Raw genomic sequence first — 24,112 nt, 5'->3', positions numbered from 1 at the left:
TTGGTTGACACATATCATCGCATCCCAATTGCGTAGATCGATGCTCATGCTGTTAATCACTGGATTGTCTGGTCCACTCTGGTCTGGAGTGATAGGCCGCCGCGATATAGCTGGAATATTGCTGTGTGCGACGTAAAACTGTACGCACTCACTCACCCCCTCAGTTATGTTGTTTTAATTCGATCGCTGTTTAATGGGGCTTTACCACTTGATACAGCTTGTTGTTTGTATCTAAATGGACAAAATTGATAAAGTCGTAGAAATATATTATCTCATAACATGCGTTTAGAAACTGTACATATAACAACCTGTTTATAGAGCACCCGTGGAGAGCAGCCTCCTGGATAACGCTAAAAGCTCTTCATCCGTAGTTAAGATTTCTTTAACGTACTTAAAGCACAGTATATTGTTTTTTACCTGTATTCTACGCTTATATTTATGGGGTGATTGAGAGGCAATGGCGGTGAGACCAAGCCTACACATTTACACAAATCCATTGTAAGCACAAAGTTTAAAGGAAGAAAGCGCGCGCGTGTGTGGCTTAAAATACATATTTGCAACAGAAAACATCCTAACACCTTTTTGTAAGAAATACAGCTAATTTGTCACATACAGGCAGTATATGCTTGATGGTGAACACTTCATTCCAAGTGAAGCTCTGTTTTGAGTAGACAGTCATGAGTAAAGACGAAGAGATGTTTCCATATTTCTTGTGAGGTCAAGAGTGTTATCATACATATACATAAATTATATTCAAACAATAAGCTTATTTACATTTCGATGGGGGAATTGGCATTTCAAATGGTAGAGTTGTATGCATAGTAAGTCTCATCTCAACCTAACATCATATAATAAACATTGGGAAACATAGTCATATGAATCTAATATAAATGATTTTTGCAATTGAATCCTTCATATGTATTAGTTCACATGCGTGCAATATAGGTTAGAGGTGTGACTATACAGAAATTTCACGATACGATACGTATCGCGATATCTTGGAACAATACGATTAGATGCATATCACGATATGCTTTCTTTAGTTATTTTCATTTAAAAAATCATAATTTAATAGCAAGAAATTTTGAAATAACCATCAATATCTAGTGAAAATTAACAATTTTAAGGTCAACGATACATATCACGATACGAAGAAACACATCGATATATTTATCGTCAGATAAAGTATCACGATTATCGATACTACGATATATCGTCACAGCTCTAATATAGGCACAACTAATCCATGACAGCTCATGTAATTCACTCACATATTGAAGAACGACTGAGATATTATGACTTCTTAAAGTGGCATATTTAGAAGCTGATGAATCAGATAAGGACAAACTTTCAGAGTGAGTGAGTAAGTTTTACGCCGCTTTTAGCATAATTCCAGCAATAGTACGACAGGGGACACCAGAAATGAGCTTTACACATTGTGCCCATGTGGGGAATCGAACTCGGGCCTTCGGCGTGAGGAGCGAACGCTTTAACCACTAGGCTACCCCGCCGACCCTTTTAGAAAATGGGTTGAACTACATAGTTTCATGTCGTACATGACTCTGGGTGGATCAGAAACTACTCGAGTCTGTTTCCGATGTTACAAGTCAACTGATACATTTTGTTATGAATATAAAATGTTTAGAAGAGATGAAGTGAGTGAGTTTAGTTTTACGCCGCTTTTAGCCATATTCCAGCAACACCACAGCGGGGACACCAGAAATGGGCTTCACAAAATGTACCCATGTGGAGAATCGAACCTATATCTTCGGCGAGACGAGTGAACGCTTTATCTACCAGGCTATCCCTCCTCCCCTAGAAGGGATCAAGCAGCGTATAGACAGGTAGATGTGAGACAAAGAGAAAGGCTGACTGACTGAGTTTGGTTTTACGCCGCTTTTAGCAATATTCCAGCATCATCACGGCGGGGCACACCAAAAATGGGCTTAACACATTGTACCCATGTGGGGATTCGAAGCCGGGTCTTCGGCGTGACGAGCCAACGCTTTAACCATTAGGCTACCCCACCGAGCTTTTATGGATGAACAACTTCTTTATTCGGGAGATTCGAAAAAGCCCCTTTTCTTACCTGACTCATACTTGCTTGACAGCGATACAAGAATCTGTATCGAAACGTCGCATCTCCCAAATATAAAGCTTGTCCTTATCTGAGATATTATGCATGACCATGTTCATGCAAGTACACTATACACATGATATTACCACTCTCTATTCACAAATAATACATTTCAGTCATGACATTACCTGGCATAATGTATAGAGATGAACAAAAGAACATACCTTAAAATAAAATGTAGAATTCTTTAAGTCAATGATCAGTCAAGCAGATGTTTCAATATCCATTGTGAGGTCAAACGTGTTGATACGAAATCACTGGCCTCTTATTGTCGAAACATCACTGATCAATATAGGAATTCTTTTGCGATTGGCCAAAACATATAATATATATCTTTAAATTACGATTTTGGTTGGTTCACATAGATCACTTACAGTGACCGATTGGACACGCAGAACCTGTTTTGGAGGGGTAGTCACGTGACCGTGACAGGATGATTAGATCAGCTAAATTGGTGACCGGACAGGACGTCCACCCTTGGCTGAAATGTCACGGTTCAGTTTAAGAAAAAAAGTCAACGTCCTGTCCATTTGACCTTATAGCAATTAACAGGGAATTAAAAAAGACAAAGACGAAATACGTGTATTCACAAGGCGATAATAATAAGCGGTTGAGAGCATACACAACAGGAGAAACATACTATATTGCGTCCATTTTATTTCGTATACAAAATCATTAAGCAAGAAGTAGGTGAGATGCAGCATCTGCAAACTCCCTGATGCTGATTTGTCCACTCCTGGGATCATGTATTAAGACTTACAGGCGACGTTCAAAGTACCTGTATTCCTTGTTCCTTGATTGTCCAACAGACGGACTTGAGTGTAAGTCTGCTCCTTGGCAAGAAATATGATTATTTCAAAAATATTGGGGTGGGTCTTTCCCACCAATCTTTTCGGACGAGAGTGCCATCCTTCCAGATGGTTGTTGGTGCAGGGGCCGTTGGAATCGTGGTAGTTCCACCGGGATCTATGGTCACCCTCGATCCAGTAGCTGGTGATGTAATCACTGATGTCTCGGAGGCGTGGGCCGTTCCGCATTCCGCGCACAAAATTGATTTGTTATTTTGTTTTAGACATTTTTTTTACCCAGACTTTACACCAATCTACTTCTATAGTTAAATTGTTAGAATTGTTAACAAAATCTATTAAACGTTAATACTAGTATTACCTGAATCTTTCTACACTAATGAAATCTGCCCTTTCGGAACATCTCATCAAAAATCCCGACCCCCATATTTCCTGACAACAAACAAGATTCTACTCACCAACATCAACCACTGGAAAAAGAGGAAGCTTCAAGAAAGCATCGAGATCCAGAGAAAGAAGCCAGCCATTAACCGGGACAAAGGCATTTACCTTCCAAGTGTATACTCTATTGTCTTATAATCTCTTGGCTTCCTCCTTACAATGTTATCTTTGTACATTAGTCCTATCTAATTGGCTTCCTATCATATTGTTATCATTGGCGTCTTATTAAGTTGTTATCTTTGGAATTAGTCCTGTCTAATTGGCTTCCTATCATGTTGTTATCATTGGCGTCTTATTAAGTTGTTATCTTTGTACATTAGTCATCTAATTGGCTTCCTATCATGTTGTTATCATTGGCGTCTTATTAAGTTGTTATCTTTGTACATTAGTCCTATCTAATTGGCTTCCTATCATGTTGTTATCATTGTCTTCATATTAAGTTGTTATCTTTGTACATTAGTCCTATCTAATTGGCTTCTTATCATGTTGTTATCATTGTCTTCATATTAAGTTGTTATCTTTGTACATTAGTCCTGTCTAATTGGCTTCCTATCATGTTGTTATCATTGGCTTCATATTAAGTTGTTATCTTTGTACATCATCACACCCCACTCCCACTCTTGGCTTTGTCATCAAAACACATTGTTATCTTTGTACGTTCTCCCTCCTTATTGTGTAAACATGTTTTATCTATATATATTCACTCTTTGTACTGACTCATCATTCACCTGATGAAAGCAAGAATTAGCTCTGAAACGTCGTGTAAAGAATAAATAAGAAGTTGTTATCCATAAAACGTGTCATGTATTCATATTTATCCAACTTCTAAATGCCTTTCAAAATCTTTAATCTACTGCTATATATAAATTGTTGAAATTCTTAACAAAATCTATTAAACAATGGTATCACCTGAATCTTCTTACACCAATCTAGAATACTACTGTATATAAATTGTTAGAATTGTTAACATAATCTGTTAAACGATAATATTACCTGAATCTTTTGCGGTTGCATCTGATTTTTCCTATAATCTGATTCACTCAGTACACAAATCCACCAAAGCACAGATATTTTGAACCACGAGATGTAGGAAGAAATCGCTACAACTCACGTTTTCTTTACCTACGACAAATATGATAATATCAGAAAGACCATGTACTTTTACAAACATGGTTATGACCTGACCTACTTTATGGCCATAGTTCAGTCAGCAGTTCCGCAAACATGGAAATATTTCAATCAGGTCACGACTTTATCGTTAAAAGCAAACGATTTGACCAATTTTAATTTCACATAGAAAGGATTACTGCATTATCGTTCTTTGCCACAGACTCCAAAATACTGACTTTATATATCCGTTTGTACAACTGTACATGTTTAGCAGTATTTTGTTAAACGTATTACCAGCTGTGTCAGCTCAGTACCTGGAGAGGTATGTACATCAGCAAGGTTTGCTGTTTAACCTATCCAGATTTCTTGGGAAATAAAAATATGTTTAAAGCACAAATCGCTGATTTAACTGGGCATTCGCCATTTCCAAATTGAATGAGTTCTTTCCTTATTTATTCAAATTGAATGAAATATGTTCATCATTGTAAAATTCACTCTCATATGATGACATTGATGATATTTTGAGTGACCTATGTGTGTGAACTATGTTTACATGTTACACGATGCTGACATTATCGAAAATCTTAAACACCTACCATCGGATTGGCGTGACTCTATCAACACCTTCAACATCAAAGTTTACCGCGGATCGACTTCGTGTCCATAATGAAATTTCAGAAGGTCCACTTCTTGTCCGTAAACAGCTTAATTACGGTTTGTTTTACAACTCTAGTCTGGATGTCAAATTCGTTTTAATAGCTGATGTCACGTGACCGTGAAACGATTTATTTCAGTTTGTTTTCACAGTTGTGGTGTAGATATCTATACAATGGCCCTTACGTAACTTACTGATGCTTGAAACCTTAGATAAAGGGTTAGGTAAGTACTTTAAATGGTATATGGTTCGTGTTTGTAATCTTTGCAAAGTGCGTTACATCAGCTTGAGCCATGGCATGAAGAATCACAAAGTGATATTTCAATATTAGTATGAAAGTGGAATATACAAAATATATACATACAGAAAAAACATACAAATATAAGAAAATGAATCATCAATATTGGCACAATACCCTCGGGTGACAACAATCTTTTATCCTCAAGATGTATGCCCGGAGAGCCTTTCCCACGGTGACTCGTCAGTTTTCACGCCTTGTTAACAACTCATCCCAGAGTGGCCCCTGAACACTTAAGTGTTCCCGCACTGGCCTCACTTAATCCAATCAGCTTCATTACAGTGTTGGACTAATTACAGAGCCGTGATGCTTTGAAAGCGCCCTGAGTACCATGATAAAAAGGAAACGCAACAAACCAAAGAATGTTTTACGATGCATATATTTACATTATTCACGTCACTTTATTCATGTCACTTTATTCTCACTTTATTCTCACTTTATTCTCACTTTATTCTCACTTTATTCTCACTTTGCCAGCAGATTAACTCTTTGTTTTACAACTAAGAAGCTGTCCCACACTGGCCCCACATTCACAGAACAGAACAGAAAATAGACTTTATTAAGACTTGAACCAGCTCGTCTTGAAATTGCAAACAAATAAGTACATAAGTACATGGGCATGTTACAAAGCGTGAGAACTTATCATTCGATTACAATGTATTAAATATTTACCTAATTATACAATAGTTTTATTACTTTTGCAGGCAAGTAATTGTACAAGTTTATAGACACTGGGGTTTCGCAATAATATACTCATGCCAATAATGGTTGTCACCCCCTTCCCCACCCCAACCCCACACACACCACACACACCCACCCCACATTATTGGCATGAGTATATTTATTAATGTAATATTTACGTTTTTTAATATATCTGGGACAAATCAAACTGAAATGGTATTCGTCTTTTATTCCATTAAGATTTAAAGACAAACAATGGACACATATTCTTTCTTCCCTCGGTACATTGTGGTATCTTCCAACTTCAATATGTAATTTATGTGACGATGCTCTAAGGGTGGTTATAATTTTTTTAATGGGACTATTTTTTATATTTAAGTTCATTTCATAGCCAAATTGTTGCTTAATATGTTTATAAATGAAAAGCTTTGCAATATTAGATACATCTTCATGCCATTTCGGAAGGAAACTATCAATCAGTCTTTGCTTAAAGGTAACAATGCATTATGATTAACACACCAGGGGTCTTCCCACACATAACCAAACCCATTTTTATACAGCAGATTTTTCACGTCGTTTGCCCAGGAAAGGTTCTTCTTTGAAGAAAGCGTTAGAGATGCATCATACATTATATCAGTACACACTTATTGGTTGTTAAAAGTTTAAACCAATATTTGATGATGCGAACGTATCTGTTTATGGAGAGGGGATATCTCCCCAAATTCCCATATACGCACACAGAGCTTGTCTTTTGGTTTACTTGCAGTATCCGTTTGCAGAATTTCAGATGAATTCTTTCCATATAGGGGCGGTGGGGTAGTCTAGTGGTTAAAGCGTTGGCTCGTCACGCCGAAGACCCGGGTTCGAATCCCCACATGGGTACAATGAGTGAGACCCATTTCTGGTGCCCCCCGCCGTGATATTGCTGGAATATTGCTAAAAGCGGCGTAAAACCAAACTCAGTCAGTCAGTCAGTCTTTCCATATCTGTACAGTTGGTGATTCCCCATATCTCACTTCCATAATTCCTGGTGGATACCACGAATGCATCAAATAATTCACACTGGGTTTCGGAGTGAAATATAACTTCCTAATATTTTTCAACAGCACATTTAACATTTCTGACCCTTTCCTGTTAAGTTTTTTTTGGTCATGCTGAGAGAACCATTATATTTAAGAATATTCCCTTGATAGTGGAAATGATCTACTACTTCAAGTTCATGGTCTCCATATCTCCATTCTTTATTTGATTTTAGTTTTCCACCATGTCGAAAAGCATCAAGCTTTGTCTTGTTTTCATTGACTTGAAGTCCCCACTGAATACAAAATTGTTTTAAGTTACTTAGTTACAGTTGTAATCCCTCAGGTGTCTCCGACAGCAAGACCATGTCATCAGCGAATAGAATTAAAAAGATGTTTATATATTCCAATAGGAGACCGCTGTCTATATGTTCTTGAAGAGCAAGTTCCAAGTCCTCTATGTATAATAGAGGTGACATTGTTTCTCCCTGTGTCATGCCTATGTCTCATGCCTATTTTACTGAGGAAGTAATCTGATAGAGTACCATTGTGCTTTACCCTGGATTTAACGTTGTGGTACATTGACTTTATAACATACCACAAGTTCACCGATATGCCTAGTTGGTTTAGCTTATATAACAGACAGTCTCTGTCTATAGCGTCCAATGCCTTGGACAGGTCCACGAAGCAACAGTATAATCTTTGTTTCTCACTCAAATATTAGATACTACGGTTTTTAGCACATAAATATCATCTGTTGTCGAGTGTCCAGATTTATATGCAAATTGCGCATCAGATATGATAGTATCATTGTGTTGAGTCTCCATTACAGTACTGCTGTGAAGAGCTTGGACAAACAACTGTTCAAACAACTGCCTCTAAAATTATCAGGGTCTTTATCATCCCCTTTCTTGTATTCGGAACAATTATTCCTTCACTCCAGCTTTCTGGGAATGTTCTACTGTTAAAGATTTTACTAAATAGAGCTGTAATGCTCGGACACAGGAGATCTACTGCTGATCTGAAGTATTCGTTCAATATACAGTCTGCCGAAGGCGCCTTGTTGTTCTTCAGTTTCTTTATGGTATCCATTACCTCCTTCTACGTGATTGGTACGTCCATCTCCTCGTATATAGCCTCTTCACTATGGGTTGGTGGCTGTATTGGAGTATCTATTGATATTTCTCGTCCCTTCTGTTGTTTGCTTGCTCCAAAATGCTTCCAAAACTCTCTCGGATTGTAATTCTTCAACTTTTCCACTGTTCATCATTTTGTATTCCTTAATTTTTTCTTTTCACCATTCAGACGAGTTGTCCCTGAGTGGATCCTAAATGGTAACCCCTTATCATGTAATTGACAGAGAGGCCACTCTGGGAACACACCGTCCTTAAAAGCGAAAATACATGAGTGCTCAAAGTTCCTGAATAAAGAATGTGACAATGAATGTTTATAATGATCTACGGTTGATGTTCTTGTTTGCCCTTCTAACTGCTAACACCACTGTGGTCGTTTGTCATTTCGTTATCCACATGTGACTCTTACTCGGATGAAGACTATTGCACCGACCATGATGCGATATAAAATAGTAGCTGAATAAGGATGTTTTAAAATTGCACGAATGCGTTTAGCTTTAAACAATTCACGCTGATAACCCGCCAGTGCTATCATAAACCTGCTCCTGACTACCTCAATGAGTTGGTGATCAAATATGTTCCACCGAGAGCCTTACGATCAGCTGATCAACATCTATTGTTCATCCTAACAGTAAAATCCTTTGGTTTCCGGTGTTTTAGTTATGGAGCTCCAACACTATGGAACCAGCTGCCACTCGATCTCGACTGTCAACTTCCGTTGATTCCTTCAAATATGCCGTGAAAACATTCCTCTTCAGAAAATAACAAACAGATCCTGAAAAGTTTCAATTTTTGTTTATGTACAAATGTTTTATGTGTTGTAGAACTCCTATGAAGCGCTTTGAGCATACACTTTTGTATGGAATCCAGGGTGGTATAAATACATATAGTATTACTAGTTGGTATACGATTACAGTAAGCAATATTATGATAATGCCATAGCTCAAACCATTTCAACAAGTTTCTGTAAAACGTCATATATTCAAACGACATAGTGAATGAGTGAGTTAAAAAATTTACATCGCATCGGCAATATTACAGCCACGTAGCGATGAAAAGAAGGTAATCAATTTAAAGTATCTGTCGACAAAGGACAGTAAAACCAACTAGACTGTCACAGATATATATTTAAAACTAGCAATTAAATCTGAAATATAGAGGACGATACAATATAAAAACAGGCTGTAGATCGCCAACAACTGAAGGTAGATCACCATACTAGGGACCATGGTCAAACGACATCACTGTTTCAATATGTATTCAAAGTTTGTCTGTTTAATGTATTCAGCAAACATTAGGTGTATCCCCTCTTATCATAACCCCCCTCCGGGTAGGACCCTTGATTATCAGCGCTGTGTAAATTGAAATGTTAAAGCCCAGGGTAAGAAAGAGGTGATTTAATTGACAAGTTATACGTGAACAATGCCCTCCAAGCTGTGCCCCAGGAGCAGACCCGGGGGGTGCGCCGGTGGGTGATAGACTGCAGGACGAATGTAGAAAAGAAAGTCAAAGGGAAAAAAGTCACGGATAAAAAGTCAAAGGAAAAAGTCACAATACGATTATATATATCAGTGGGTTGTAAAATTGGCAGAAAATGCTACTTAACTGTTTCTTAATTAAATCAATTACTTAGTGTATTACTTTGATTATGCTTTGCTAATATAGCAGTTACTGGGTGGAAATTGTGATGTTGCTCTTGTCTTCTTTTGATGTGTGATTATTTCTTTGGATATGAAAGTGGTTTCTAAACAAAAAGGAGATCTCTGAGTACTTGAATTTATTATTTCATTATAAAAATGTAAGATTTATGACCATGATGATATTAACATAACCTATTAAATTTAATAAACTTGGTTATTGTGACTTTGTTTTTCTGTGACTTTTGTCCTAGCCAAAATTGTGACTTTTTCGAGAAGCACGTGCACAAGTGCCGACAAAGTTATTTATTCATTAACCTGTGCTGTGCCATCTCCATCCTTTCTCACACACCTGGCTGTCCCTTTCTTTGCACTCCTCCCTCGTAACAAATAGTGAACTGTGTCAATATTTTAATGATAGTTTGTTTATTTATTTTTATTTAAGGGCTTAAATTCTGCAAAAACCTCACAGAGTTGGTCTGAAGTTTTGATTGTGATCAGCGTTTCATTGAGTATTATATGGTTATTAGTTTTCGAGTTAGATAGCAATTCATCGGTCCGCTTTTGAGTCAAACGGACTATACGAGTTTAGATTTACCATTCGTAAGACACATCGAAGATACTGACAAGGTGAATAATTACGGTGAAAAGTTAATCAACCTTTGTAAAGACTTGAATATGTTCATTTATCTTACCTTCATGTAAAATATTTGAATTTCATTGGTCATAAACATAATTAACCATTTTTATAGCAGTTTTAAGCTTGTCAGAATATGCTTCGCTGATTTTAAAAATCCAGTCGAGAGGCAGACGCCATTTTGATTACAGGTCCTGTAGTCGGTAGTGATCTTCCAAATAAAATAAAATGATATTTTGTACATTTAACATGGCGTTAAGATAAATACGTTGTATGCTTCTCCCTCTGGTAATACGGTCTGATGTACACCCGTTTTGTAGCAGTGTTATCCCTCGCCTACCGGCTCGGGTGTCACTGCTACAAAGAGGCGTACATCAGACCGTATTACCCTCGAGAGAAGCATACAACTTATAATGTAACGGCAGCGTTGCAGACGACGGACTCATAGACAAGACGCGTGGAGACAAAAGCGTTGTAGGTTACATTTTAGCTTCGAAAACGGATGCAGATGGAGGTCCTATGTGTGTCTCTTGCCATGAAGTCTTCACCATCAAACATATTCTGCTTGACTGTGCGGACTTTTCAGATACAAGGGATTCACATTATGACGCAACAAATCTGAATGATCTGTTTTCCAGCGTGAGCGGGCATTTCATTGTTTAGTACTACCTGAGGGAAGTTGACCTGTATCATAAATTGTAACTATGTAATGTGAATAACGAATTGCTTGCTCTTGAATTTGGTGCTATGGCATTTTCTGTTTGTAAAGCCACATAGGTGCAATGTGTGAAGTCCATTTCTGGTGTCCCCCGCCGTGATATTGCTAGAAGCGGCGTAAAACCATACTCACCCAGTCACTCACACTGTTTGTAAAGCCACATAGGTACAATGTGTGAAGTCCAGTTTTGATGTTCCCCGCCGTGATATTGCTAGAAGCGGCGTAAAACCATACTCACCCAGTCACTCTCACTGTTTGTAAATCCACATAGGTGCAATGTGTGAAGTCCAGTTTTGATGTTCCCCGCCGTGATATTGCTAGAAGCGGCGTAAAACCATACTCACCCAGTCACTCACACTGTTTGTTAATAGTAATGTAATGAATATATATCAGAGCTCCAGATAAGATTTAGCTAATGTGGGTACTGTACCCACTGTATTTTTTGGGAGTGGGTATTATGAATGTTGAGTCAGTATTTCATTTTCCGTTACCCACTGCTTTCAAATATGTGCGTATTTCAGTCAGTTTACACACCTAAGTATTGTGTCATTGAGTAAGTTTACTAAGCAGGTATGTTCTGCCTTATGTGATACCTACTCAAAACCAACTTAAATATAAGGGAAATGATTTCATAAAAAATCAGTCATCCTATACTGACAGTACAACACTTGTCCTATACTAACAGTACAAATTGATAGCAATCGATGTCTTTTTCATTACGCAAGCGATTTTTATAAGTATATTCCGTACGCATTTGTTTTAAACTCTTTGTGTATCTAACAGTTTAAATGCGTAATTGGTACGCAACAATTATTTTTCAATGCGTAATTGGAAATTTTCTATGCGTATTTTACTCGGATACGCAGCTTATCTGGGCCTCTGTATATATTTTAAAAAACTCATTTGGACTTTATACTTAAAATTTGTATGAATGCACACACACATGATTTCGTTTAAAACTTTTAAAAGGAAATAAGACTGCGGGCACACATCAAGTTATTAACAAATATTTAGTTGAATCATTTGAAAAGCTATCTGCGGGTATCGACTCGTCCCATTCAAATCGGACTCCCGGTTTCAATGAGTTTTCTAACAATTTGTACGTCATATATATGTGTACCTATCAGTCAGGTATTCCGTCTGTATGGTCGACCGCGAGTAGGATTTTGCCGCTCTCCTGTGTGCACGTCAGAAATTCCGTTAAACTTGTTATTGCTATATTTTGCTGCGGCGATGTTGACAATTCGATTTATGCATTTACTTGTACGTTCCTGAATATCTAATCTAGCGCCATTACGATCATTTGACTTATGATCTATGATGTACCAAATATTCGTCAACGCGCCAATGTCCCATGCATTTAACTGTATGCTTGTACATCCAATATTGTCACTATTTTCAAGAAACGCTTTTGAGGACAAGAGCTCCACTACGAGTAGTAGAGTATTTGCGATCTCTTATCGATCACCACATTTGTAAACGTTGAAATAGGTGAGGTGAAATTGGATTTAACGTCGTGCTTGAGAATATTTCACTCATATGACATCGTGCATGCGTGTGTGTGTGTGTGTGTGTGTATGTGCGGCTGCTTGTACTAGCCCAGACTTAAGCTGGTTTTATAGTGCTCGCCCACTGAGATACCATGCCGCAGTGAAGCATGAATACCCCACTCAGACACATCATACTGACTCCGAGCCGACCAGTCCTTGTTATACCCATTAATGCCGAGCGCCAGGCAGGGACCAACAAGTACTATATTTTAACGTCTTTTGGTATGACGCGGTCGGGCATCGAACCCGCGACCTTCCGCTCTCCGGGTGGACGCTCTAACCACTACACCACGGAGGCGGTCACGTTGAAATAACCGTGTCCACACACAGAACATTAAAATCTTGCAGAGGAATTAATCGAGATAGGGCTCGATGCCTGTCTGACATGACAGAAGAAGAAATTACTGCAGAATGACAGGATCAGGCTGTCATGGCTGTTAAACGATTCACGGTTAGGAAACAGGACAGCATCGTCAACACAAATACTTATCTGTTGACCTTTGCTCCTTCTACTCTCCCACAGTCTATCAACAATAACATCGGAGTGAAGATGTATGTCCCAAATCCACTCCGGTACTTTACTTTTCAACAAATTGGACATGGTTCCCAATCATGTCGCAACTCAGTGGTTTGCTCTCGCTGTGGTGGCACCCACGATGGCAGCAGTTGTGTACAAGATGTTAATGTGCAAACTGTGGCAATGAGCATGTCACTCCATCAAATATTGTATTTTATGGCAAACTGAATCCAAAATACTAAAAGTTAAATGTGGACAAAACTTTTCATTCATTCATGCAAAAAGGTTCGTGAAAAGTCAGGCAACAATTCCCTCAAAATTTAATTATTACGCAGCTGTCTCCCGCCCTGTCTCCACTTCTTCTGTACATTGTCAAACCGATTTATCGTGGGTTACATCTGATCGGCCTGTGGCAACTACGTCTGTCGCTCAGTTGGGGTCATCCAACTCGCAGCACTCTTCCGCGGTAAACCTTTGCACAGCAGAAACCCAGACGGTAGCTCCGATCTTGTATTAGTCTCAGTCATTTACAACACACCCAACCGTTAAAAGTGTAATCGTATCAAAAAGGAAAGACAACGAAAACGGAATATACAATCTGCTAAAAGTCCCTCTCCATCAGATATACCGCTTCACAACTCCTTTGAGGCCCTTGGCATAGAGATGTCTCCCTCATTAGAGATCAGGAAGAGTTTTGCCGAAAATATAACCTGCACATGGACCCGGAATTAACTTTGGACGGTACACCTATGAAATTGGAAAAGAGGCCAAGTACCTGGATATGACTTTCGACGAACATTTGACCTTTCGGTCACATCTTACATATTTGAAAATAAATGCCCGAAGCCATTAGATATACTGAAAGTGGTTTCTAACTCAGAGAATCTCCTCCAAATGTACAGAGCACTGATACCTTTAAAACTCTATTATGGCTGTATCACCTCTGGTGGAGCCTGCAAAAGCAATCGTTCTGAATATCTTGTGGTGAAAGAATCACGGTCAAGCATTTCCTGCTTGACTGTATTGTTTTTTCCAAGTGATAAACATTTCACCGCCAAAACGGTTAAGGATCTTCTTATGAATGTAAATTATCATTTAATAATTGGATTTTTGAAAGAAATTGATTTACTTGATATTTTTTGTTGTTATTTTGATGTGAAATGAGTGCTTGGGTGTGTAATTTGTTAGAATGAATAAATAAGTTTGATTGTTTGTGGCAATACCTTCAAACGGGGTTGAAGTAGTTTCATTCAAGTATTTTTCAATCGCAGAATAATTGTTGTTTTAGATAATGGCTAAATTTCACTACAATCACCAGTGGCTGAAGGGGATTATGTAAATCCAGCTAGGGTCCATGCAGGTAGCAAAATGCTCATCCCCATGTTCCCTGGTATAGTGATGTACCTTCCGTTGCTGGTGATCTATAGCCCCTTTATATATTGTACGTCCTCAACAGTATATAGTCTTAAGCTAAATGCCAGTTTTAAACTTCTAACTGTGATATTCTAGTCGTTTTACTTCCTTCGCAGACAAATTTTATATTTTCACTTTATAAATTATTCAAATATGATCTGTTTCACTCACGATATGACTGTAATTTTGCCAAATGGACTTTAAATTTTAACCTACTCACTCACCTTTGCCATGTCAGTGTAGCAGGGCGTGGAATGTTTCCACAGATGACATGCTTACTTTGTCAGTGTAGCAGGGCGTGGAATGTTTCCACAGATGACATGCGTACCTTGTCAGTGTAGCAGGGCGTGGAATGTTTCTACAGATGACATCCTTACCTTGTCAGTGCAGCAGGACGTGGAATGTTTCCACAGATGACATGCTTACCTTGTCGGTGTAGCAGGGCGTGGAGTGATCCTACAGATGACATCCTTACTTTGTGATCTTCTCTTGTTGACAAAGCATCTGACATCGGATCAGAACCGTGGTTCAAATCGCAGCTTGGGACTCAGAAATTTAATGGTCACTATTGTGGCCACGGACATTCATTGCGACCCGCGTACGTACGTGATTTATTATCTGTCGTTGATCACTGGCTGCTCGTCAGTGGTAATCTAACCACAGTACAAAACTGCATGAACGTCGTGTGGCGTAAACGTAGTTGTAAAGTTACCAAGGGCAACGGGGAATACAAAAGTAATAATTAGTATTTCTGAAGGACCTACGGCAGGTAGTCATTTGATCCAACACTTGTCATAGTTGGCAAAGTTAGAATCGCCGGGCGCCTATTTGTCCCACATTAGTTTCATAATATACAATTACATGTATTCCCTTCCCCCCTTAATTTCAGTTATTTTAGGAAGTATCGAGAAAATAACTGAAATAACGAGAAAAACTACGGGAAAATAGCTAAATTTACGAAATTTCGATTATTTGTGTGTGCACGTGTGCGTGATATAAAGTGACATCATTAGGTGTTCCTATAAACCCTCATTATTGCCTCTTTGGTTCATTTTGGCAGCTGACCAAAGTATGGACACTTCTTGACACCCTGTTGACGAAAACTGACTATTTACTATTTCACACTGTAGGAGTGGTGAACGGCAGGAAATATTTCATAGCATAGCACGCGAGAGGTGAGCAGGTTGTATTCTTTAGGTTTTGGGAAATTGTCAGTATCTATATTTGTATAAGCCACCTTGTCCCCAAAATTCATGCTGTAAAATAGAAAACACGTGTGCGTAATCCCACCAAGTATCTTTCCATTCCCTCATTATACAAGTCCATGAGCCTGCAAAACAATGTCTATCTTCGGTTACGTTTCCGTAAAGATGCATAAATATATCAAAGTTTAAGGTATAATTGCTGTATAAACGAAAAATAAAATACACCAACATTTAGAGTAATTATCGAACTCTGTTTGTGTCAAATCTAAATGCTGAATGTTGTACCGTTTTCGAGGTTTCATCCTCGAAAGACCAACACTATCAAACAGTTAGAGAACGATTTAAGAATATCATGGTGAACGCTTTCATGTCGAACTCTTATTTACACAGCGAACGCTTTACGGTGGTTATTCAATAAAGTGTCTAGTGACAAGGTGTGCTGTACTACCCAAAAGTAGTGTAGGAACAGAGAAACCATATAGAGACTTCCGTATTTCAGTCACGTAAAGCTGAATCAACTTGAAAATTCTTTTTCACCATTTTTTTGTATTACATAGTAATCATATTTCTTACGTACGGATTCTCTCCGTCAACTTCTATAACTGAGTAAAAGTGGCAGTGGTTTGCATTCTTAACTATTGTTTCAACATGATCATATCAGTAGCACAACCTAGATACAGATACTAGAAGTGAGTGGCATCACCTTGGACGGCTCATTAACGAGACACATACTCACTCCCCTGTGAGCACGTCTACACCTATCAAAAGCAGTGCCGTGAAAGCGCGGTTTCATTATCAGTTCATCATCTACACTCTTCAAAAAAAAAGAAACGCATAGGTGATTTTGAGAATATTGGACTAATGTAGCTGCGGCAAAAACAACACAAATATACCATTGCTTTCCTAAACGTCATATTTGTGCTTCAGCGCCAAAACGCGACAATTCTAACTTGTCCCCTTGTTTAGAAGTGTTTGAAGAAATTTTCGCTAATACGTCACCAAGAAAACATTCAAAGCAAAATACACATGCAAGTAAGCGGAAAATCATGGGGTATCGATCACTATAAGAAGGTATACGTTGTGTTTAATTTTGTCATTCGTGATTGCCTGGAAAAGAGGAAATCCTCATGCCACGACTGAGTGCTGCCAATCCAAACATCGCCATAGGCCGCCTTGAAGCTGGGGAGTCGCAGTCTGCAGTTGCCCGACATTTCAACGTTCATCAGAGCGCCATATCTCGCCTTTGAGATCGTTTCCTGCAGCCAAATTCCGCCCACGATCGCCCGAGAAGCGCCCGTCCAAGAGTTACCACCACGCCCAGGACCGCTACATCCGGGCTGCTCATTTGCGTCATCGTCTTGCCACAGCCGTGAAGACTGCACAACGCATACATGGTTTGAGAAGAATTTCCGACCAAGCTGTCAGGAATCGATTGCGTGAAGTGGGCAGTTGTCGCCCCTGTTTTGAGTAGGACTGCACGGTATTACCGGTATATCGCCTTTCACACGATACGTACTGCAATGTTTTTTGTTGTGGATATCTTTATGGTTTAATTTCAAATCCATGCAGACTTTCATTCACGCTGACGTTTTCCATTGTAATTGATTGACAAAACAGCATAGTTTACATAAAATACATTTTATAAAAGAGAAAATACAATCCTATGAAATCAAATCGAAATTCGAAATTTCTCTTATCACAACCATTAAGTTTATTTTTATGACTTTAGCATGTAGAAAATATCTTCTTTGAGAGGCATTTTGGAGAGGATGTGGATGTAGTCCCAAAGGATGGCATGGCCCGCCATAGCCGACCACACCCAAGCCAACCCTGACCCTGCCATCCTTTGAGACAACATCCACATCCTGGAAACCAACGGATCATACTACAAGATTAGGAAATTTCTTTAAGCCATAAAACATCTAACGCTTCAACCCCACCATGAACCGGGATCAAGGTTATTTTATCTCCTCAGCCTATCACCACCTAAATTAAAATCACCAGTAATCCACCCATACCTCGTCCAACTGGCTTCTATGCCCCCCTTTTGTGTATTGTAATCACAACCAATCAATGTGTACATCAACCTACTCTCTTCAACTCACATTACCATCTCAGTGTACATCAACTTATCTATTGTATAAACTCCTTCTACATATTGTTTTAATCACCATCACTCTGTACATCAACTCATCTATTGTATAAACTCCTTCTACATATTGTTTTAATCACCATCACTCTGTACATCAACTCATCTATTGTATAAACTCCTTCTACATATTGTTTTAATCACCATCACTCTGTACATCAACTCATCTATTGTATAAACTCCTTCTACATATTGTTTTAATCACCATCACTCTGTACATCAACCTTCTCTGCTCAAATCACTAATAAGCAATGTAATGTATATCAACCTAGTCAGTTGTATATACTCACTATGCAGCTATACATATATTCTCCGATCGCATCCGTGGTGTAGTGGTTAGAGCATCCGCCCGGAGAGCGGAAGGTCGCGGGTTCGATCCCCTACCGCGTCATGCCAGAAGACTTTAAAATATGGTACTTGTTGGTCCCTGCCTGGCGCTCGGTATTAATGGGTACAACAAGGACTGGTCGGCTCGGATTCAGTATAATGTGTCTGAGTGGGGTATTCACGCTTCACTGCGGCATGGTATCTCAGTGGGCTAGCACTATAAAACTAGCTTAAGTCTGGCTAGTACAAGCAGCCGCACATACACATAGACACACGCATGCACGTCGTCACATGAGCGAAATATTCTCAAGCACGACCTTAAACCCAATTTCACCTCACCTCACATATATTCTCCATGTTACAACTCTTTGTATCACTTGCTTGATAACGGTGTTAGTACCTACACCGAAACGTCGCACTCATTGCAAAATAGAAGTTGACTATCCATAGAACTTGGTTTTCCTTCATGTAGAAAATAGGCTCTTCGTGTACAATCAATGCCACTAATTGTCAATCCCTTAAGCTCCCACTACATCGCAGTACGTATCGGAATACAGGTACCAGAATTACAATATACTGCAATCAAACAGACGCAAAATCACGCAGAACGACAACGGTAATTATCAGCATTTCTGGCTTCTTCTCTTATTTACAAAGAAAACATATAACAATACACAGATAGTCAGAGTCACTCTGATTACTTACATTTCATATTTATGTACAAACGATCCTTGAAGCAAGGGAAGAGTCCTCGCAAAATCCTGTGTACCCTTGTCAGCGAAGCCGCCATTTTGTAAGAAATCGGTCATCGGTTGTGATGTCACACGTCAACATTGTTGTACATATTAGGCAATATCTTTGAGGTGAAGGTCGGGTGAAAAAGGTAAACACAATCGTCCTATCCTTCTGATTACACTTTCAGTACTATGATGTATATTTTGCGTATCATTCAGATATTTTTTTCATGAAACCAATTTCAGTACCTACATTTAGCCTTGTTCAATATCATATCATACGTGGATACAGGGTATACGTTTTTATTCTTTGAAAGTTGTTGATTGTTTGAATAAAAGTTACAAAAGAAATTGACACATTTAGAGTATCACACAACATTTTAAACCTTTACACAAGTGTTAGAAGATCAAGAGTAGCCATTACTGCAACATGTACTTTAGGTCCTATAGTGTGCAATATTCAATACATTGGGACTAATATTGCAGTTTCATATGAACAAGTTAATGGACAGCGATTTAATTCAAACCTTGTAAGTAAAACTGATACTATTAATGGAAATGATTTATACATTTTATCTTGTAATTTTCAATGGAATTTAGTGAGAAAATCCAAAATAATTCATTTATTGATAATCTTTTTACGATAAGATAACCTGTACATTGAATTAAAAACATAACATTTGCGTTGTTATTCAAACTGTATTTCTATTTTGAAATACTTTGGGAATAACAAGATAAGCAGGTGCCCCTTCGGTCTCGCTTTATGCGTTGCTATGCAACAAAGTACTTCTTATACAATGTACGACATGGATTTAGGACGGCGTCGTACGACATGGATATGACGTCTTTGTGAAACGGTCGTAAAGTAGGTCGGAAGAGGGTCGTAAACAAGATCGTAGGGGCTACGACCTCCTAAATTTAGGAGGCTTTTGTGAAACGCGGGCCTGAACTGGAACCTTAGAAACTGGAGTCGAGTCTGGTTCAGCGATTTCTTCTTCATCGGCGAGATGGAAGACAGCGTGTTTACCGTCTGAGAAATGACCGTTTTGCCACTTATTGCATTCGACAGGTCCGGTGGAGAAAGTGTCTTAGTGTGGAGTGCGATATCTAGCACATAAAGGTCTTATTTAGTTGTGGTTCAGGGGAATCTGACAGCAAGTCGGTACATCAACGACGTCCTTGCACGTCACATGCTTCTAACAGAGGGAGTTGTTCCAGCATGACAACGCTACTTCACCGACAGTACGCGTTACGGTCCGCTACCTTGCCAATTCTAGCGTCAGTGTCTTGTCATGGCCTTCCTGGTCACCAGATCTAAACCCAGTAGATCACCTATGGGATGAACTCGATCGACGTGTCCGTCAATGTCAAAACACGCCCCAGACACTTCGACAACTGGCCATCGCATTGCAGGAAGAGTGGGGAAGAATTCCTCAAGAGTGACTTCGTCGACCTATCTAGTCTGTGCCGAGATGGTGTCGAGCAGTAATTGCTGCCAATGGTGGCCATACAAAGTACTGACTTTGACGCCATCTTGTGGACTCAGAACAATAAATGTTGCTGCTGTCTTTGTCTATATACAGACGTGTGAATTTTCACCTTTCAACCATTAAAATTACATGAAATAATGACTCTTAAACTAACACGATGAATTCTTCTGAAAACGACTTATTGTTGTTTTTTTAAGAGTATATCTTTTCTTTTTTGGGTGGACAAGGTGATTCGTTATCGTTTGATACAAAGGGACCTTTCATTATTTATGGCTGGGGGGGGGGGATGATTTTAAGGAGAGGTTACCCATTTTGTTCAGGGGAGCTAGGGGTCACTTATTTTGTACATAAAGTTTAGGAGGGTCATTCACATTGTACATGCTTCACCATAAAAATCATCATCACCCCGCCTAGCCATAGATTCTGAACGGTCCTTAAACTGAATTTTGCAGGTTCCATAGAGACAACAATTTCGTTTATCAGTTTCATTTGGCACACATAATGAATTTGTTTTGTACTCTTTTGAGTTTACCTGTAATGTCACCTGAACGTATTTTTAACATAATAATTGTCTTCTACGTGTGAATGTCATTACAGTGATATATCACCCCACTGAAGTCTTGAAGATGTTCAGAACAGTATTAGCATTGATATGGTGACATTTCCGTCGTTTGAATACTTGATAGTTAGTGGTAATGCTGTATAGCAAACTGGATGACGAGTTTTGGCTGGCCATAAATCATTCACCAACAGAAAATGAAATCGTTTACCATGACAAATTATCTGGGTTCTTAAGTCGCTCACTAACAATTTGATGGCGTCTGTTTTTCGAGGATGAAAACTCGAAAACGGTACAACACTAAGCATTCATCTTTTGCACAAAGATAGTTCGATAATTATTCTTAATGTTGGTGTATATTTTTTTTCGTATATACAGCAATGATACCTTAAACTTCGATATGTTTATGCATCTTTACAGAAACGTATCCAAAGCTAGACATTGTTTTGCAGGCTCATGTTCTTGTATAATGAGGGAATGGAAAGATATTTGGTATTATTACGCATATGTGTCTTCTATTTCACAGCATGAATTTTGGGGACAGTGTGACAGGTGGTACAAATTTAGATATTGACAATGTCCCTACATCTAAAAAATAAAACCTGCTCACCTCTCGCGTGATAAATCGTTCACTTCCATGCTATGAAATAGTTCCTGCCGTTCACCGGTCCTACGCTGTATATTAACTTCCTTTGTGTGAGACAGTGCGTAGGGTAATTGCTCAAATATCTGTATAACCTGCTTTTGTGAGGTAACTGGGCCAAGGAACTGGAGGATCAAAGTGCGCATTGAACCATTCACTGGGGTAATACTGAAAGCTTGCCAATAAGATAGAGATATACGAAGACACGTTTAGTGATCTCTACGCCTCCTGGATCAGCTGACAGGTCACATGACTGGTCACATGACTGCAGTTACTGTGCTGCATTCGTCACCACTCGCCCCTTTCCGTAAAATCAGCTTGTCCCGGAATAACACGAGTTGGTCAGAATGACTCAGCTGAGTAAAAGATGTATGTGCATGAGCTGAGCTGAGCTGAGCTGACTTGAGTTGAGTTTTACGTCGCATCAGCATTATTTCAGCCATATAGCGACGATACCAAGTCACGATACATGGACACTTTAAGTACAAAGCTTAAACGAGAAAATGTCATAACACCAAATTCAGAAGCAAGCAATTTGTTATTCACATTACAAAAAATAGTCACAATTTATGGTACAGGTCAAACTTCCCTCAGGTAGCTATCAATGAGATGCCCGCTGACGCGGGAAAACAGATCTTTCAGATTTATCGCATCATAATGTAAGTCCCTTGCAGTTGAAAAGTCCACGCAGTCAAGCAGAAATATTTGATGGTGAACACTTCAACGCAAGAGACACACATGGGAGGTCCATCCCCATCCGTTATCAGCAGATAGTCATGAGTAAACCGACTGTGGCCAATACGACATCGTCGTAAGGTTACCTCATCACGTCTTGACTGACAACCCAAGTAGGTATCATCAGTCTATTTCTTCCTAAATGCTAAGCCCAGGAATGTATAGAAGTTCTATCGTTCAAAGAGGCAAGTCTAGATAAGCAGACAGTACAAGTCTAAACATGCCAGTCTGTTATTTATATTTTTTAGAAATTTTCATTTAAACTATTAATTATCACTTTAGAGACTTGTGCAACACGACCTGAATCAAATGGTGCGCGTGCGGGCTGATGGCATCTTGTTTGTCAAATGAAGGCTGGCTAGCTTTACAACCCATCTTTATACAATTGAAATATCTGAAGTGAGATGAAATATGATTAACCGTTGTGTTCAAGATTATTGGAAGTAAATATAGCCACGTTCATTCACGTTCGTGTGTGTGTGCGCGTACGTGCGTATGTTTGTACTACTCCCGCCTAATGCCGATTTTACACTGCTATGCCCACTGAGATGCTCAGTTCGCTCGTCACGCCAAAGATCCGGGTTCGATTTCCCAGATTTCCGACAGTGGCATAAATTGATATTTAGGTAGAAAACATTGCAGTCTATAGATACAAACACCATTTTTACGAAAAATGAGGTATTTAAGTTGATTTGACCCTCCTCGTATCCCGGGCCAAGACATGTCGAACGCTGGTAATGTAGAAAGTATGTTCAAATTATTGGCGAGCACCCTACATGTGTCAACCAAGTCAGCGAGCCGGACCAGCCGATCCCGTTACTCGCCTTTAACGCCAAGCATGTGTTGCTGAAGGCAAATTCTAACCCGGATCTTAATGAGTTGCGTTGTTGTGAAGTTACCAAGGCCAACTATATAGTGCGTTTTCATCAAAGTTTCATGGATAACACCCAGAAGGATGTCTTGTCATCGATGACAAACTGAAAAAAATCTTTGTGATCTAAGTTTGCTACCACGCAAGACACGTCCACTAAAATTAGACGCTTAGGTCATTGCTGAAATATTTCCAGACCGCTTTTGTTACAAGGGTACTTGCCAACGGCATAAGAATTGATTTCACTGATTCGTTCACTGGGGTATCAAAGCCTGCTGTACAAGCTATACGACGGTCTTTGGGGATACATTGATCGAGACTCGTATCGGATGATCCGTCTGAACACTTGATCACATCCCTGCAGTTTGTAAGCTGTAGACAGAAATGTCATTGAACATGAAAACATCTTGTTATTAAGATGTTTTGCAACCGTTTTAAAATATACAAGTCCGCGAGCCTGACCACTCAGGTATGGGATCCACAAGATGCAATGACATACTGAAACCTAGGATCCATGCTTACAATAAGCTTAGATATATAAACCAAATTGACCCCACATCATAGTTTTCTGTTGAATCCATGATTTGATCCTTAGCAAAGTGTGAATAGTAGATATAACACAGATATATTATATAAACATTACAACC

The 24,112-nt window shown here is 39.0% G+C and overlaps 1 protein-coding gene across 1 annotated transcript in view; it reads right to left on the bottom strand.

Annotated features, from left to right (window-relative positions):
• Nucleotides 1-24,112, bottom strand: part of LOC124290510 (ankyrin repeat domain-containing protein 50-like) — a 41,111-nt gene that overhangs the window by 6,775 nt on the left and 10,224 nt on the right. The window lies entirely within an intron of this gene.

This window comes from Haliotis rubra, unplaced genomic scaffold, assembly GCF_003918875.1.
Source record: "Haliotis rubra isolate DU_JTF1 unplaced genomic scaffold, ASM391887v1 Scf1125, whole genome shotgun sequence".
NCBI lineage: Eukaryota > Metazoa > Mollusca > Gastropoda > Lepetellida > Haliotidae > Haliotis > Haliotis rubra.
Note: the sequence above shows the minus strand (reverse complement) of the source record. Positions and strands in the feature narration are given on the sequence as shown.